The sequence below is a fragment of the Bactrocera neohumeralis genome, chromosome 6 (genome assembly GCF_024586455.1).
Source record: "Bactrocera neohumeralis isolate Rockhampton chromosome 6, APGP_CSIRO_Bneo_wtdbg2-racon-allhic-juicebox.fasta_v2, whole genome shotgun sequence".
In the NCBI taxonomy this organism is placed as follows: Eukaryota; Metazoa; Arthropoda; class Insecta; order Diptera; family Tephritidae; genus Bactrocera; species Bactrocera neohumeralis.
In genome coordinates, this window is record NC_065923.1 from 1,491,035 (window position 1) to 1,501,751 (window position 10,717).

At 34.2% G+C, this 10,717-nt stretch overlaps 1 protein-coding gene across 6 annotated transcripts in view; it reads right to left on the reverse strand.

Annotated features, from left to right (window-relative positions):
* Positions 1-7,208, reverse strand: part of LOC126762932 (protein encore) — a 67,700-nt gene extending 60,492 nt beyond the window's left edge. For 4 of the 6 annotated variants that reach the window (XM_050479997.1, XM_050479999.1, XM_050479998.1 and 1 more), the window contains exons 1-3: positions 6,539-7,208; positions 1,073-1,506; positions 814-991 (exon numbers count right to left, since the gene is read on the reverse strand). The gene's annotated coding sequence lies outside the window, so the exon portion shown is untranslated. The remainder of the gene's footprint in view (positions 1-813; positions 992-1,072; positions 1,507-6,538) is intronic. The other 2 variants (XM_050480001.1, XM_050480000.1) reach the window with 1 other exon arrangement.
* Positions 7,209-10,717: the final 3,509 nt, after the last annotated feature.

Consider the following 10,717-nt stretch of genomic DNA (forward strand, 5'->3'; position numbering starts at 1 on the left):
CACATATTCCTTGACACCTAAGGGAGGTTGGCGATTAAGATACAAAACTGTAATTTGGTGCTGGAGACCACAGTAGCAAGGAACACTTGGGACTAAAAATTGTTTAAAAGTGGACATGGCCGCTCCCCTAAATAATTTAATATAAGTACAATTGACAGTCAGCCGAGCGGACTTTTAGGATTATATTGAGACTAAAGGCAAATTTTATAAAACAAATAAATAGTTTTCTGTGCTGTCAATGATTCACGTTGAAAAAATGCATAAGAATGTGAAAATGTCACCGGCCGGATTATATTATGTTTTAGAACTGAAAGTTGTTATAAAACAGTGGTCGGCATTTCTTAGCACAATTGTGCAAACTAACTTCACACGTACGCTTTCGCTCTATCGTTCAGTCGTTGTCGAGCCAGCAACGAATTAACATCACGCAAGACTATAGCGCAAAACCAAATATGCCCTGCAAGAAATATTTTATGATTCTAAATGCCTTTGGTGCCATGCAATGGCTTTTATGTTCCAAGTCTTTTAAATATAATAGGGAATATATCCTTAGAAGACATTTTGTTAATTTTCATTATACTATTAATTATTTAGATTAGATGCTTAATTTTCATTCCAATTTCTCACTGGGCTACTTTGTTTTCGTGCTCACCAACACAGTGACAGATCCTCTCATGCCGACCACTGTTATAAAAAAATAATGCTTTGTAATCCCGATTGATCCTCGCACAACTAAAGTAAGTTCCGAAACATCTTGAATACTCTATTTTGCTTGAATTTAATTATAACAGTAAAAATATATTATCGACTTACCAATATTATGGCCGCTTGAAGACGATAGTTGCTTACTTGATTTCGAATATTTTTCACTAATAATTATGTTTGGTTTCAAGCATGAAACACTACCAATAGTAATTCACAAACAGCGCATTAATATTGCGCTATAAACACGCTTAAGTACGTGAAATGGAAGAATTCGCAGCGAGTTCAGCTGAAAATAGAGCAGAAGGCGCCAAAATATATAAATTTATATTTGAATTAAAAAGGTTCTGTCAACGTTTGCTCTACTCACCTGAGCTATGCGGATGTTCCCAAGCCTCGCGCCAATGCGTCGCCTCCCTTAATGTCTTACTTTTCGGCAGCACGCGAACCCCGGCGTTGCAGGCGAGAAGCACAAGGCATTGGTGCAAATGATAGCATTGTCGTAATCCTCTTTTCTGGCGTAATACGCGAAGTTTGGAGCAAAGAATGCACGCAAGGCGAAGGTGACAAATTGGCGTGCGAAGAGGAAAACGCTTGTAAAGTCATTATTTAGTGTTTGGCGCTAACTTTAAAGATATATGTATGTATATTTACACATACATATATACAAATGCACATACATATGCAATTAATTTTCTTGCATTCACTCTCTTCCCTTGCGTTTCTTTCGTAGACGTTTCAGTTTAACACTTATACTCTACTCCCGTCTTTGACTAGATGCAATTTAGCTTTTTAGCGTGCACTCTGTAACGAAAAAAATAAATAATATATATTTTAGTGCCTTTTAATGGCTTTTCCAATTCATGGCATTTAGAAATGTTGTTTTTAGTATTGCATTAGCTGGCTGCATCATATAAAGCGAGTCACTGTGAAATGGACACTAAGCTTGTTGTCTTTGCTCGTTATTGCAGCGCTGCTAACATTTCTGCTTTGCCTTGCTTTTATTTGCATATTTATGTGTGTCGTGTAGTAATATTATTGCCTTTTAGCCTGCGATGTGTTTAGCCATTAATGGGTGCATTGACAAGGCGCGTGCAGCGCCGCTGAAGGTCGACGCGCAATCATCCATCCGCTCGCTCGCTCACTTATGGTACTCACTCTGTATTTTATACGTAGAAACATACATATAGCCTGGCTTTGAAATGCATATAAAGAGCAAATATGCAAATGCAGTTACCCAACGTGCTCTTCAATAAATGCTTTTGCCTTTAAGTGATTCAGAAGCAAGTACCAAGAAACATGAAATATTAAGTAGAAAAGTCATTCAGTAAGGATATACATATGTATGATCGATTGTAGCTGTAGTAACAGCTTATTAGCTGCTTCCCACGAAGTGCTATACATTTTGTATCAATAATTTTAAAGATGGTTATTCACTGCTTATGGAATTTTTCGAAAGTCGGTAGATTTATTTATCGATAAAATTACTGGCAGATTATTCACCTCTTTCGAAATTTAATGGAGCTACTTCTAAAGCTTTGGAAAATTTTAGGAATGTGTTTGAATATTCTTTATTTATTATACATTATTTTTTATCGATAACTTTTATAGCGGGTTGCTATATATTTTTGGTATATTTGGAAATTATACAAATGCGTTTGATTATCGTTAATTTTTTTTACTCCTGGTATTTTCGGAAATTCCAGGAATGTTTTTGATTATTTTTTTATTTACCGATACTTTGATATTTTTTGGAATTCGATAAACGTGCTTGACGATTTGTTATTGATTACCTTGAGTTGCTAACTATTTTGTCTGATATTTTTCGAAATTCGATAAACTAATCAGTAGCCAAAGTGGTATTTTGTTCGAGATCTCCTCCGACATCAATAAATTTTTGTCATCATATGTACTTATTTAAGGTTAAAATTTTACATAAAATATTTAACAAAAAATATTGACTACGGTTGCTGATCGTGGTTTGACGTTAAAGCATTTTGAACTTTTTTTATATAATGAAGTAGAAGATGAAAAACTAAATTTGGTAGCATTGATGATAACGGTTAAGCAATTTAACTTCATACTCTTTTGTATAGAATTCAATTCGTTAGCAGTGCTTTTGCTTTTACAAGTAAAGCTTTAGAAGCAAGGATGAAACAGAGAATGGCGAATCGAAGACAGCTATAGATATACAATTTTTATATTTCTTCATACTCTCAGCGCTAACTGGGTAGCCAAGCTAACTTCCTATCAGTTTGTACCCAACAATGGCATTGACAAACGGCACCAACACCAACCAGTATTTCCCTCACCATGAATTCGTACAGTTTACTGCATTTACTCGTAATCATTCAAGTGGCAAGGTCTAACCAGTGATGGCGGAAGACGTATACTAGTCCTTGCCTCTTCCACGAAGGATTCACTTTGCATATTGTCTACGCAAATATAAAACTATCGGTATTTAACGCCTGATGCGATAAAGGTTGGAAATGTATACGCTGGGACATGCCGATATATGGGTGCATATGTAACGGTATTGTAGTATATGGTAGGTACTTTTAATTACTTTGAACGGCATTAATTGTGAGGCGTGAAAATGCGTCTAGCAAGTGGCTAATATAGTACATACACACCTGAATACACTCGTACTTTTTGTGCTTCGTTTCCGATATCTTGATTTAACACCAATAATGAAAACGGGGTTGTGGACAAGTGAAACACTTGTAAACATATAGTAATAATAATAAATGCCATCTCTTTAATATTGAATTTCACTTTTTGATATTTGTAAGTATTTAACATTGACTGAAAGTTAACGGGCCGTTCATATTTTAAAAATTATTTCATAATTAGTTTGGGTAATTTTTGTTGAAGTTATAATTATTGACCCAATTTTAAAGTCAATTTAGAGCTTTTCTCTGGGGTTGAGGTCAACACACGATGCTGGTTAGTGCCAGAACTTAACTGCGTTAACTCTGAACTACTTCTCCGCAGATTTTTTTGAAACGTTGGAAAATATTTACCTGTTTATGCCATCTCTTTATCTTCTGCCTACTTCAAATGTCATGAAGCTAAATTATATAAAAAGCTAAGTCATGAAACGTGTAACACGTTTTTTTTTTTCAAATGTTTAGTGCTCAATGGGTGTTGCACAAATTTTATAGATTTTGCTTTGTGCAAAATAAATTTAACTTGGGCTTGTCTGATTAGGAAAAGATTCGGTGCATGTTCTTTGTAAAGTTTTGATTTCTTATTAAAATTTTTGGCGAACATTTTTGCACTAATTGTCCACTTATGAATTTCAAAAAAATGTCTCGTAGGATTACAAGAATTTTGAGAATAACTTCGATTTTTTAAATTATTCTTAAGAGTTAATGTCTTCACAATAAACGACATTTTTCGGAAACAACTACTTAAAAACCCAAATTTTGACTAGTCCTTTGATCATTAGTTGTATTTATTTATTATAACGAAAAGTAGTGTTAAATGAAAAGTTTGGTTTTTTAACATTATTACAAGAGAGCATGTGGCGATTGTGGGCATATTTTACTTCATTTTAATTTTTATTCTATTTTATGCATGTGGCTAACAAGGAGTACGACAGAAGTTTGCCTGGGATCATCAAATGATCTCACATTTAAAATTATGACTAACTTTAGGTATACAGTAGCGTGCAAATAATTACAACTTTGAAATTTACAATTATAAACGATTGTTTTGTATTACTGAATTTGAAAAAATCAGTTTCCCAGTTTCGGGATTAAAAGGGGTATGTAAGGATAGAGAATATTCCCCAGATTAAAAAAAATATATATACATACATATATGTACATATCGTCACCTAAAATGCAAAATAACGTATCATCAAAAAATTCGAAATTGAGTATCTTAGTTATTACGATTCACTACCTCAAATTACATATGTATGTCCAACATTTTCAGGTTCTGTGCTTAAATATAAATCAGTTTTAACCAATATTAAAATTTTTTTTAACTCTTGTTCCATTTTATTTCGTGTTTCATTCACGCCACTGTTAATTTTCGAAAATGTTGTTACGTTATTTTGCATTTTAGGTGACGATATGTACATCTTTATGGTTGCCACTGATATACGGTTTTTGAGATATTTGCATTTAAAGTTAAAAAATTTAACTAATTAAGGTGAGTGGTTTTTAATGAATTTTACACTTATATTTTTAACTTTTATAATCACTAAAACTTCACTAATTCGTTTCTATCTATTTATATTATATTACATAGTGTAAAAACATCTTTTATTCAATATTTACCTTTTGTTGAATTTTTTTGGTTCACACACTAACAAAAGATTTATATTCTAACAAATAACCAGTGTTACCTTGTCTATAAATTTTTAAAAGGAACCAAAGAAATACAGAAAACAAATAATATCCCAATGGCAGGAAACAAAAACACACTATTAGTTGTACTCGCACATTTTCTCGTGCCTCTAAAAATAACCCTGATCGGACCGATACCGAGACGTCTTCAGTTTTTTCGCCTTGATCTCCGCTATTCGTACCCCTGAAATGTATTTTTGTTATATTTTCATTTACTTTTTCATGCAATTTGTAATTTTTTGTGTATATGAATATTTAAACCAAATCTTTTTCTACTATAACAACTAATAAGCCATTTAGTAAATTTATTATCTACACTATTTTTTTCGTCAGTGTATGTTTTGAGCAGTATTTCGGGACAATATACGGCACGATTCCGATTACTTTGGCGGAGGGGTAAAAAACCGAATTTCCGTATAAATGGGGTATGTGCGGATAGGGGAGCTTCTCCAGAGAAGGAATATCCAAAAATAATATAAAAATAACTTTTAGTTTTTATGCAATTAAAAGTTCAAAAATTTTTTGTGTATATGAATATTTAATTTAAATATACTACTACTTATTATATACTTCTAAACATTGAAATAAGTTCACATTTCACTTTAATTTTGGTATATTTTACCTAAATTTATTAATTTACTTAGCACACTCATCGTTGAAAAGGTTAGATTGTTTACAATTATGAGGAAAACAAGCCTTGCCACATCTTAAACAGCAAACGTTTACGTTTTTTTGTATATTAGGTGACAATATATATAATATTATATAATATTACTATATAATATTACTTATTTGTTTATTAAATTAAATAAAGAACATATCCATTTTTTGGGAAAAAATTTATTATCTACACTCACATGATTTTTTTTTAAAATAAAGATCTTCGGTAAAATGACTGTAAAAGTGTAAAATGTTTTATTTTAAAGCAGTATTTTTGAAATGAAAAATGACAATGTGTATAATGTGGTAAAATAGTTTGTTGAAATGTTCGTTGTTGAATATCTCGTAAACTAAGCGTTTGCGGTACCTATGACCCTATATATTTTTTAATCAGGAGGACTTCCTCTTTCCAACGGTACCTTCAAATTGCGGCGCCAAAGAAATCGGAATTGTGCCCAATATACAACACTTTTCGCACAACTATGCTTTAATACCGTACATCACTGTATTAACCACATATTTTTTTGTTTTACTCATTTTCAATACAAATGCTACTCAAAGCTTTAGAAAAACAACGAAAACACTAGCAAAGAAAAGCAAACAAACAAATTATTTAATATCAAGGCATTGCTTTAAATAGGTGTAGGTGCAGTCATAAATGCTTTCCCGCTACCAATGTTTGATAATGTTGCGCCACAATATTTACGAACATATTTTTGATAAATTGTGATAAGAAACGATTTCCCAACAACATTTGATGGAATAGTAAATAAATGTTTTCTTTTATATTTTTGTTTTGTGTTTTTCACCAAACTCACTTTTTTGTTTTTGTAAATTGTAAGTGCTGTCGCAGTTGGCGCAGCCGCCACCACCGGAACAACAACGAAAATCAGCTGCTTCACCGCGCTGCCACAGTTCCTCCTTCACGTCTTTGCCTACTCGACGCTACTGCACTGCCAGCGTCGTTGCTTTACCATTGTCTATCGCTCAACTTTTGATATTTCTTTCACTGTTCTAACTAGATACAAATTTTGCTCAAAATAAGCCGTGAAGTCGGTGGCTTAATAGATATTTGGACATATTTTCCGCAACCAATTTCACAATTTGCAACAATTTTTATTTCACTTCAACATATCGTTTCTATTCATTTAAGCACTTAATGCAACTTTGCTGCCTAATATTTCACTATACACTGCTGCCCAATGCACCACACTCATCTTTTTTCGTTAAGCTTTTCGTTGTTGCTGTTTTTTTTAGGAAATTTTTTCACAACCTTTTGTAGTTTGCATATTTTCGACGTAAAATGGAGAAACTTCAGAACATTTGCCGTTTACACCGGTATTTCTATTTCTTAGAGGTTGGACAAAGTTTTCGCAACTTTGCAATGTTTCTTTGTATTTATTTTTACAAATTAGCACAAAAATTACGCTATTTTCACTATTAGCTCCGCAAGAACCGAAAAGTGATTTTGCACTGCAAAACTAGAATGGAACAAAATCTACACAAAGAATGAAGGAGAAGTGCAAAAGTACGTAAGGGAGAATTTCGACAGCAAACGGAGAACAGAGAACGAATATTTATAGAGAAGGCCCAACAACGGACAAGCGTGTGCACTGTCAAAAGCTAACAAAATGCGATGAGTGAATTTCACCACAGCTGGCTCAGAAGGAGAAATTTTAACAGTGGCGCGTGAATAGAGCTGAGCATTCAATGAAAATTACGCTCAGAAATATACATTGCTATTACAGAAGTATGTTGGCCTTTTGCATATAATTTTATACGTTCACATGCAATCATATTAATTGATATGATTATCATTTTGTGTATTTTTAGGAATACATAAATATACATTCTCTGGTACGAAAGGGAGAATTTCGACAGCAAACGGAGAATGTCAAATACATACATATTTACATATATTTGACGTTCTCTGGGCTCACTGTCAGCGGCTATCGGTCGGCAGATGGCGCTGTTAATACAGTGGATGTGCTGTTTTAAGTAGTTCCGAACTTGTCTAAAGTACTCGAGCGACCTCTAGTGGCATTTTCTCGTTGTTCTTATATTAGCGCAGGTGCGGTTCAGAAATTGAAAAGAATGGTTAACAGGCGGTATATTATTGAATTTAGTTGAAGTTCCTCCTGTACTGAAGTGAAATGAGTGTTTTGCAGCTCGCCCATCGTTCGTGTACATTGGTTCTTGAGTCAATAAATATCAATTGTATTCAATTATTGTACTTATTTTCAACGTATGGTTGCGTTCCTTTTTTGTTTTTTTGTTGTTTTATTCGGTAGGCTTTTGTTTCTGAGTGCTACTCTGACATGAGGAGTCATAGTGTAATTGAGAGCGACTCAAAATCCTTTTTAGTCTCGGATTATATGTATAAGCATAATCAATCAAATTTAGCTGGTAAGAGATTTCCTATCCTTTAAAACATTCTCGATGCCTATATAACAATAACTTCATTCTTAGCGATAGTCAAGCGGCATGCAACCCGCCCGCTGAAATCAACAATGGAACTGAAGTGCTTAACTGGGCTGCCACTTAAAATAGCATCTTACTGGCATGGATCCCTTGGGAAGATGAATCAATAGAAATGAGTTAGTTGATTTCCTTGCGAAAAAGACAAGAATCGTCACTGGCAATAAGCGCCTGGTCCTCGACAGTCGAGACTGTTTCTATGAGAGTTCGACACCAAATGGAATAAAAAACTAATCGTTCTCCCCAGAAACAAATTAAAGCAGCGTGAGAGATTTTGTATTTTTTAAAATGTCATATTATCATGAAATTTCCTAATCAACAAGTATATAAGTATATGGTAATTCTACATACAATGACTGAATCGGTGTTTGATCCGATCAAAACTCGGATATTGGCAGGCCCGTTTTTGACAAAAATTTGGCGTAAAATTCAAATACTTTAAACGTCGCCATTTGGTCAAGTTTTGATCATAGGTCATTGTACGTGTAATAATTTCAAGTTTAAGGAGACTTTTTTTTTTTGGTTCATCACCTTTTTTAGCTCTTAAATAAGAATAATTATTTATCAAATATTTGAAAACAATCGGCAGGGTAGTTTTCGTTTTAATCTCAAAAATCGACGGTTTTTAGGCTGTTATGCAGTGGCCCCTTAATCGTGTCAAAATGGCATTCTCGCATTTTCCTTTTGGGCCTGTAAATAGCACGACACCAAATCAGGCGAATACGGTGTTGACTGAACGACATGAGTCGAGTTTTTTTGAAACAAAAAAATCGTGAAGAACCAATGCAGTATGGCTATATTATAGTGTTGAAAGAACCAAGACTTGATACAGAGATAGTCAAAATTATTGACACATTGCGAATTATCATTATTTCCTGAATTTGATTTGCTTCTAAGTAGCATAAAGAAATTGTCGACTGAAAGTCGCTCAGAGATTGTTACCAAGTTTAAAAGTGGCGTTTCAGCTTCGGAATTCGTAAATTGCTGCTAAAATTCGAGGAAAACGGATTACAATTTAGTTAAAAAACAAAACATTTGATCAATCACGACACCACACTATTTAGGAGAACTGTGAAAACATTTCAATAAGATCGTTCATTAGTTTCTGTTAAATCATGTCCACCCACTTTGAAAACGATACTTCGAGAAAAACACAATCAAAGACTGAAACAGCTGACCGGGCCAGGCTGACGGGTCGCTCTCCCAAGAAGCAAGATGCAGATCAGCCGCTAAACAGATTCTAAAGTGGCACGGTGATGTATGTCTTTTTACTGCTTTGTCCGGATATATCACAATTTTATACTACTACACCTTTGTATCCGGCAATCGGCCTTTCCCTACTGTCGACAGGATTTTACAACACGACAACGCTCCTTATCATAAAGGATGGTTACCTACGAAACTTTGAAATGAAACAAATCAAGTTGTATTTCCATGGCCTCCGCAGAGCCCCGACCTTAACATTATTGAAAATGTTTGGGCCCCGTTCAGGGGAAAACTGATAAGGAACGAAAACGTAATGACACAATTACTGAAATATTCGAAATTTGGTCAAAATTGTCAGCGAAAGGCGATGTAAGCAATTACTAATTCACATCCTTATTACAGTGAGTTAGGCTAATAAGGCTAAATATTATACAAAATTTGAAAATTTTCGATAAAAAATACAAGAAACTAAAGTTTAAGCTTTGTGTAAGTCCTTTTGACTACCGTTAATCATTAGATAACTTGTTCTTTATTCGATCCTATGGTATGTAACGCTCTCCTTACGAAATTTACTTGTGTAGCTTCAGCATATGTTTGGGTCTACAACAACATATAATGTTTTTTTCACAGCAACAACAACGACAGCAAGAAAATACGATTTCTGTGGAATGTGCAAAAAAGTTCGTTGTGAAAATACTTTTGACCACCTCTGTATATATTGTATGCTATATCTTAAATCTAGGTATGTATGTATGTATGTATGTAAATACGCACTTATTTATGTATGCAATTCGTACATTGATTAGCGCCGTTGTAAAACAGTTACAATTTGAAGCGCGTAAGCTCGCTCATGGCAATGCTTGTGGGCCCAGTTCGCTGTGGGACGGCATGAGGCCGTGAGTGAAAATGGAAATTTGACAGTTGACATTTGGAGCAACTTCAGTTTTAATGGAGGAAAATCCACAAATGTATACCGCTACATACACACAAATACACATATGCGCATTAACACATCTACATACATATGTACGTATGTATGCATTGTATGTAGATCGAGGCCAACTTTTACTTTTTCCTCACAGACTGGCAAGCCCAACCAGTTCGGGCTGATTGCCGATCTACAAGCGCAAGCAAAAATAGCTTAATACAATAGCTCGCGTAGTTATTTTTAAATGCGATGCAATTCGCATTCGCTCGTTGCAAGGAGCAAATTATGCGCGAGAATGACTTAGCCGCTAATTTGCACATGCGCTGAATCACAATTACATTTCAATTGCATTTTTTTTCATTTGAGTGTGGTTTTTGCGGCTGCA